Source organism: Euleptes europaea, chromosome 1, assembly GCF_029931775.1.
Source record: "Euleptes europaea isolate rEulEur1 chromosome 1, rEulEur1.hap1, whole genome shotgun sequence".
In the NCBI taxonomy this organism is placed as follows: Eukaryota; Metazoa; Chordata; class Lepidosauria; order Squamata; family Sphaerodactylidae; genus Euleptes; species Euleptes europaea.
In genome coordinates, this window is record NC_079312.1 from 142,012,584 (window position 1) to 142,019,011 (window position 6,428).

Genomic DNA, 6,428 nt, shown 5'->3' on the forward strand with positions numbered 1-6,428 from the left:
GTGTCTTTTATCCTAGAGGCTGTGATTCTCAAACTGGTTGATTGTATGTGTTTTCTGGTAGTTCCCAACATCATAGTAAAGACGAAAATGCCAGCGAGGGCATTCCCTACAGTGGTCAGCTGCAATCCCTGTACATTGCAACAGCCAAATGAAGGAACCATAACCTAAAAACTTTCAGTCTCCTCCTTGGCAATCATAGTGCCAGAACTAAGTAGTGTCTCAATGAATGTACCACAGAAAACGTGCAAACTTTTTTTCTCCACCCTGCACATTCAGTTTAGCTGCATAGATTTTATTTTTAAGTGGAAGCTTTTTAAAACAGTCTCTGATCCAGTGACCATAACTCTACAGAGAAGTAGTATAGTGGCCTGCAGTCAATGACATCTGAGAATCTCTAGGGCATATTCAAATAAAAGTTAAGGAAGCAGAGTTTGCGCATTGAGTGTGCTTATAAGTAGGGTTGTGCATATTGATAAATTCAAACCGAAAATAAACCTGAAATTAGCCATTTTGGTAATTTTCGGGTTTACTGAACACCAAAACCTGGTGATCTCCCTGAAGCCAAATAGGTGATTCCTGAAAAAGCTGAATAATTATTCAGCTTTGTCTTTGCTCAGGTGCACAGCTCTGTGCTTTCTCCCATTTTTCTATCTTTTTTTGACTGGTTTTGTTAGGGCCCCATAGTTGGAGCTCTTCTGAGGTTGGGGTTGTGTAATCGGAGTCAACTTGTTCTGACCAACCAGGCGGTGAGCTGATCTGCACTTTAAAAGATGGGGCTCACCCAGTCCCATCGAAAGGGATATACCTTCCAACTAAAAAAAAATGCCAGCTTCTATAATTACTTATTGGGCTTTCTGAAGAAGATTCCTCACCCGTGCGGATGAGCAATCTCCTTTACAAGAGCTGCCTTGGTCATATCACCACCGCCACCCCCTGAAAACCTGCTCTCAAACTGAATGCCGCCCCGAGTAGAGGCTTTTTCCCCCCACACCGTGACCATCTCTTGAAATCAGATTTTTGATGACCATAATAAAGGTCTGTTCACAGGTCATTTGCCACCAAATGAAATGTTTTCCATGCCTTATTTTTCATGCATTTCAGCAGTTTTCCTCAGTTTGGAAGCTAATTTGTGTGGACATAATGCTATGTGCCCCAGATAGGAACAGAGCCCCCAGACTTTGAGGCGCCAGCCTATCAGTTGGCTTTTCCCACCAGTCCTTGGCAACGCTGAACTTCTGAACCTGAAAACTGATGGACAGCTCGGCTTGCAAATGCCTGGAAGATGGCGGGGGTGACCCATTTGCTGGCCCATAAAATTGGTCCCTCTGTCCCAAAGTTCACCAAACTTTAGTGACTGTCTAAGGAGAGTCCCTTGCAGCAATGCTGCAAATTTGGGGACTCTACCTCCAAAAATACCCCCCCCCCAATACACACAGGCGCTTAGAAAAAAACCACAGACTATAATGGACCCAAATTTTTCATTAAACCCAGTAATAAGCCAAATACTGATATTTACCAGTATGGGTATTCAGCTTATTCTGGGTTTACTGGGGAAAACATCAGGCCCAATAAACCCAAAATTTACTTTTGGGGGGGGGCACAACCCTACTTATAAGAGAAGGATTCATACAGCCTCTGGATCAATCAAGTAGTTAAGAGATTAAACCTCAACACATTCCCTCCAAAGCAGCCCAGAGAAAGAGGGCAGGGCTGCTAACAGAAGGCAATGAAAAAATGAGTATCCTTGCTCAGTAATAAAATAGTTATGTCCAACCTTGATTTTTAAAGAGCTTTTTCTATACATGGTATCTTTGGCTTCAGCAGTCTTTTAAGGTCATCTATGGTCATTCATTGTTCTAGTGCAAGTGGAAAACTAATACATTGCCTTATCCTAAAGTTCATAGCATAGTGGGGAACCACAGCTAATTTCCAAGAATCAAGGTGCAAGAATCAAGAGAAAAGCTTCATGCTTTAATTAAAGGGCTTCCTCCCAAATGCCTGATGGGCAGGGGTTGGTCAAGGTTATCTGGAGATGAAAATACTCAACAGGCCTAAGCATTACAGAAAAGTTGTGCATTTTACATTTGTACAGAGGCAATTGGGGAATCGGCCAAAAACAAAGACCCCAGGATTCTTAGCCTGTTCTAACGCATGCGAGCAAAATGAGGTGGTCATCTTCTGCAGTGTAGGATGGACTTAATACTTCAGATTGCGGGTATCACATTAAAAAAAAAATCCCCATGTAAAACGAGCATATCAGGATAATCATTATAGCATATTATTCTTGATTTGCTAGTTAGTATATCGATAAGTGTATGTACGTTGCATCAGGAAGAATTCAAAAGTGATGCCCCACTGGCATTTTGTAGTGGTAGTATTCTACCCCCTCATTCTTCTGCATACGTAGCTCAAACTGTTCCTGAAAATGGAAAGCTGGCATCATGAATATGAATAATTTCATTGACCAGACCTGCTATTTCCCCCCTAAAAATACTGTTGTTTCCTCAGCACAAGAATTTTAGGGAACTACAAAAATGGTTGGGGGAAAAAACTGGGCAGTTTTGACTAGTGTCTATGTGCAATTATATACACACCTCAACTGACAAGAATGGTACACACCAGTTTTTAAAAACAACATTTTGCCATCTTCCCTTCCCCCATCCCATTGTCTAATGGTTTATCAAATTTATAATCCCTGTAAATATATCAATACAATCTGCAGTTAAATGTTTAGGATTTTTAAAGTTCAACTACTAGCACATTTATGTTTATGCAAGTATGCCAAATGAGCTTCCCACAAACTCATCTACTGACATAACTCTTGGGATGGTTTGGCAAAACTCACATATATCATTGGTTCCCCACCCTGGTGCAAATATTTGTGCTGGGGTAGAAGGGCGCCAGCTCAACTTTCCTAACTCTGCATCCCAGACTAGTACAGGACACACTTTGCCAGCCTGTTTGGAAGGTTCCCTAGCAGAACAACCAGAGTGGATTACTACTCTTTCAACTGCATTTGTCTGTTCAGCATTACGTTTCATGGATATTCTTCATTTTCAACTCAGAATTCCATCTCTACGTGGATTATAAAACAAGAAATTTACTCTGACAATGTTGCGGTACAGCTCCTTCTACTGATGATTTCTAGGCAGCACTGTTAATAGTTCTTAAGATAAAGATGTGCCTCATACCAAGGGCCACTCCATACTTCTTTTGTACAGACTGCACTGATGAAGAGATGTGTGAAATGCACATACAAGTATGTGATTCTACTTTTGAAACCTCTCCCCCTACTGCCTAGATGGTCTAAAGTATTTAAACTGATTTACAGGTAAAACCTGTAAATTCTTGTCACGTGCTAAATATATTGATATATAGGCCCAAATTGATTTAAATACTTAAGAACACCCAGGCATTTTGGTTTTCATAAAATTAAGATTCTGAAACAAATTTGGGCTGTTATAAAACCCACTAACATGGTTCAGTCTAATGGCAGTGAAAGGGGGAGGGGACTTTAAAAAATATAGCTATATTCTGTTCTTACACAGGGTTCCCAGCTGTCTTTATCCAGACCAGTAACCAGGTCTGCACCATTCCATCCTCAACAATTATACATCGCCAGATGTTCAGATTCTTCTCGCTGGGTCCAAATGATGACTGTTAACCAAACGATTGTCTATGTCTAATACACACAGAAAACAAGAATGAGGAATGTCTAGAACCATCCTACCATTATCAGACTAACCTGTAACATCTCTAGCATTTCTGTTGCATTGTTCACATGGGATATTTGTCTCCACAGGTTAGATTTGCGGGGAGTGGCACATTTGAGAGGAAATATTAACTCATAGATAAGTACAGAAACAAGATCCTCAGGGCACATAAAACATGGCTTCTGATGTCTCTACAGGGTTTGGGGAGGGACTTCAATGCCATAGAGTCCAATTGCCAAAGCGGCCATTTTTTCCAAGTGAACTGATCTCTATCAGCTGGAGATCAGTTGTAATAGCAGGAGATATCCAGCTAGTACCTGGAGGTTGGCAACCCTATGCCATCCTGATAGCTCTGGTAGTGTTTTTTTTTTGGGGGGGGGGGAAATGCCAAACTCACTGCATACAGCTCATTCACCTACTCTCCCCATCTTGCACAAATCAGAACTTAAAAATGCATAGTCCAGGATGACTACTGGTGTTTTGGGTTATGCACGAAGAAATAATTGGCTTCAGCAGCAATAGCAAAACTTGTTTAATAAGATGGACAATAATTTCTAGTCTCTTACTTTTGCCAATGGCAAAACAAACATTGTCAATTTAAATGCTGCTCGTGAAAAATGTTTTTACTAAGTAAACGAGTATTACAAATCAGGCCTGCCAATGTAGGGACTTGCTATGCGTTTGTTTTTGCTGTCACGTCATATCTACTTATGGTGACTGAAAGCAAGAGGAGTTCAGAGGTAGTCAACCCTGCCTCTGCATGGTGACCCTAGTATTCCTTGGAAGTCTCTCATCCAAATACTTGCCAGGGTTGACCCTGATTAGCTTCTGAGATCAGGCTAGTCTGGGCTATCCAGGTCAGGGCATGTAGTGGTAACATGAAGCTCAGTGGGCCTTAAGCATAGTTTATTGCTAGATACAACTAACAGGAATCCTCAGCCACTCTTGAAATGTGTATGTGTGTACACGTGCACATGGGTTTGTTGGGATTGTATAGTGTTAGAATGTTTGATTTTAAAAATTGCTGTTATCTCCTTTTACTGAAAGATATGTGTTTAATTGCAGCAAGTATCAGTAAATGTTTGATTTGTATACCTATTTTATATACCCGGGGTCCCCTAAAAATTTCTCGGGCAAAAAGGGGTAATGAGTGGAAAAAGTTTAAGCTCTGAAATAGAGGATGGTACGGAGTTGTTTTCTGTTGCCCCAGAAGGTTGGACCAGAGCCAACAGGTTGAAAGTAAATCAAATGGGTTTTCGGCCAAACATTTGGAAGAACTTTTTGACAGTTAGAGCTGTTTCTCAGTGGAACAGACTTCCCTGGGAGGTGGTGAGCTGTTGTTCTTTGGAGGTTTTTAAGCAGAGGCTAGTTAGCCATCTGACAACAATGCTGATTCTGTGAACTTAGGCAGATCATGAGAGGGAAGGGTTGTGTCAGTGCTTGGCTCTCATGGCCCTTTCTTACATATCCAGGGAAATGCTGATTGCCACTTTGTGGTCAGGAAGAAATTTTCTTCCAGGGATCCTGGAGGGTTTTTTTAACCATCTTCTGGGTATGGAGTAGGGGTCACTGGAGTGTGTATGGGACAAATGAATTTCCTGCACTGTACAGGGGGTTGGACTAGATGACCCTGGTAATCCCTTCCAATTCTATGAGTTGAAAAATTGGAATGCCATCCAGAAAGGCCTACTTCCAGAATCACATCAGAAACACTATGTAAATTCACACTAGATTGACCCTCTGAAATTATACATATAATATCCACATACGTGTGCTCTATTGAATCCTATTTTCAGATTTTATTTTTTTTACTCACAAGTTTCTTCCATGAAATAAAGATTTTGCTGGAGACAACTCAGGGAGCTTTCATTCTGCACAAGAAGGAAGCAGCCACTAGCATTTATGAACTTCCTGCACCCATGGCTGCTTTCTTTGAAGAAAGGTACCAATTAGCAATCTAAGGGGAAATCTACTCCATTGGCTTCAGGCATCAACAGGAAGGTATTAATCCAGCAAAATAAGAAATGGCCTTCAGACTTAAGACTCCAAGTTAATAGGAAAAAATCCAACATGCAAGATTTAAAAATATACCAAATGAATACAGCAGGAAACTGCTTAAGAGCTGATGCAAATAAAATGTCAGTGATCTCTTAACCACAGTTAAAGAGATCCAACGCTCTGAGTACTCCAAGATAGATTTTAAATCATGACATAACCTACCTAGCTACAAGAGAGTACTTGTAAAACAATCTAATTTAAATGCCAAGTTAGGGAAATGCTCCACAGTCAGAGTAATACTGAGCTAGGATGCAGGAAGGGCATGATTGAACACATAGCTGATTGGAGGCTAGGCTGCAGGGAAATGTAAAATAAGACACTGATTACATTTAAGAATTTAAATCATTTTTATTGCTTTACCTGCCATTAGGACAATCTATAACAAAAGGAATATATTAGCACATACAGTAAGTCAGACTTATAGTCAGGTAACAATACAAAAATGGTCCTCTGGTTGACTATAGCACTCTAGGGCAGTAGATTTTAAAATTTGCTAAGGTGGCCAAGCAAGAAAGATTACCTCTAAAGCCCTGAATGTCAGCTAAGGCAAACTATACCAACTGTGGATTCAAACATGTTTAAATTGCACACAAAGGTAAAGCTTTAACTGTGATTAATATTTAACGCAGACATAGCTGGTTCATCTTAAAATCTTGT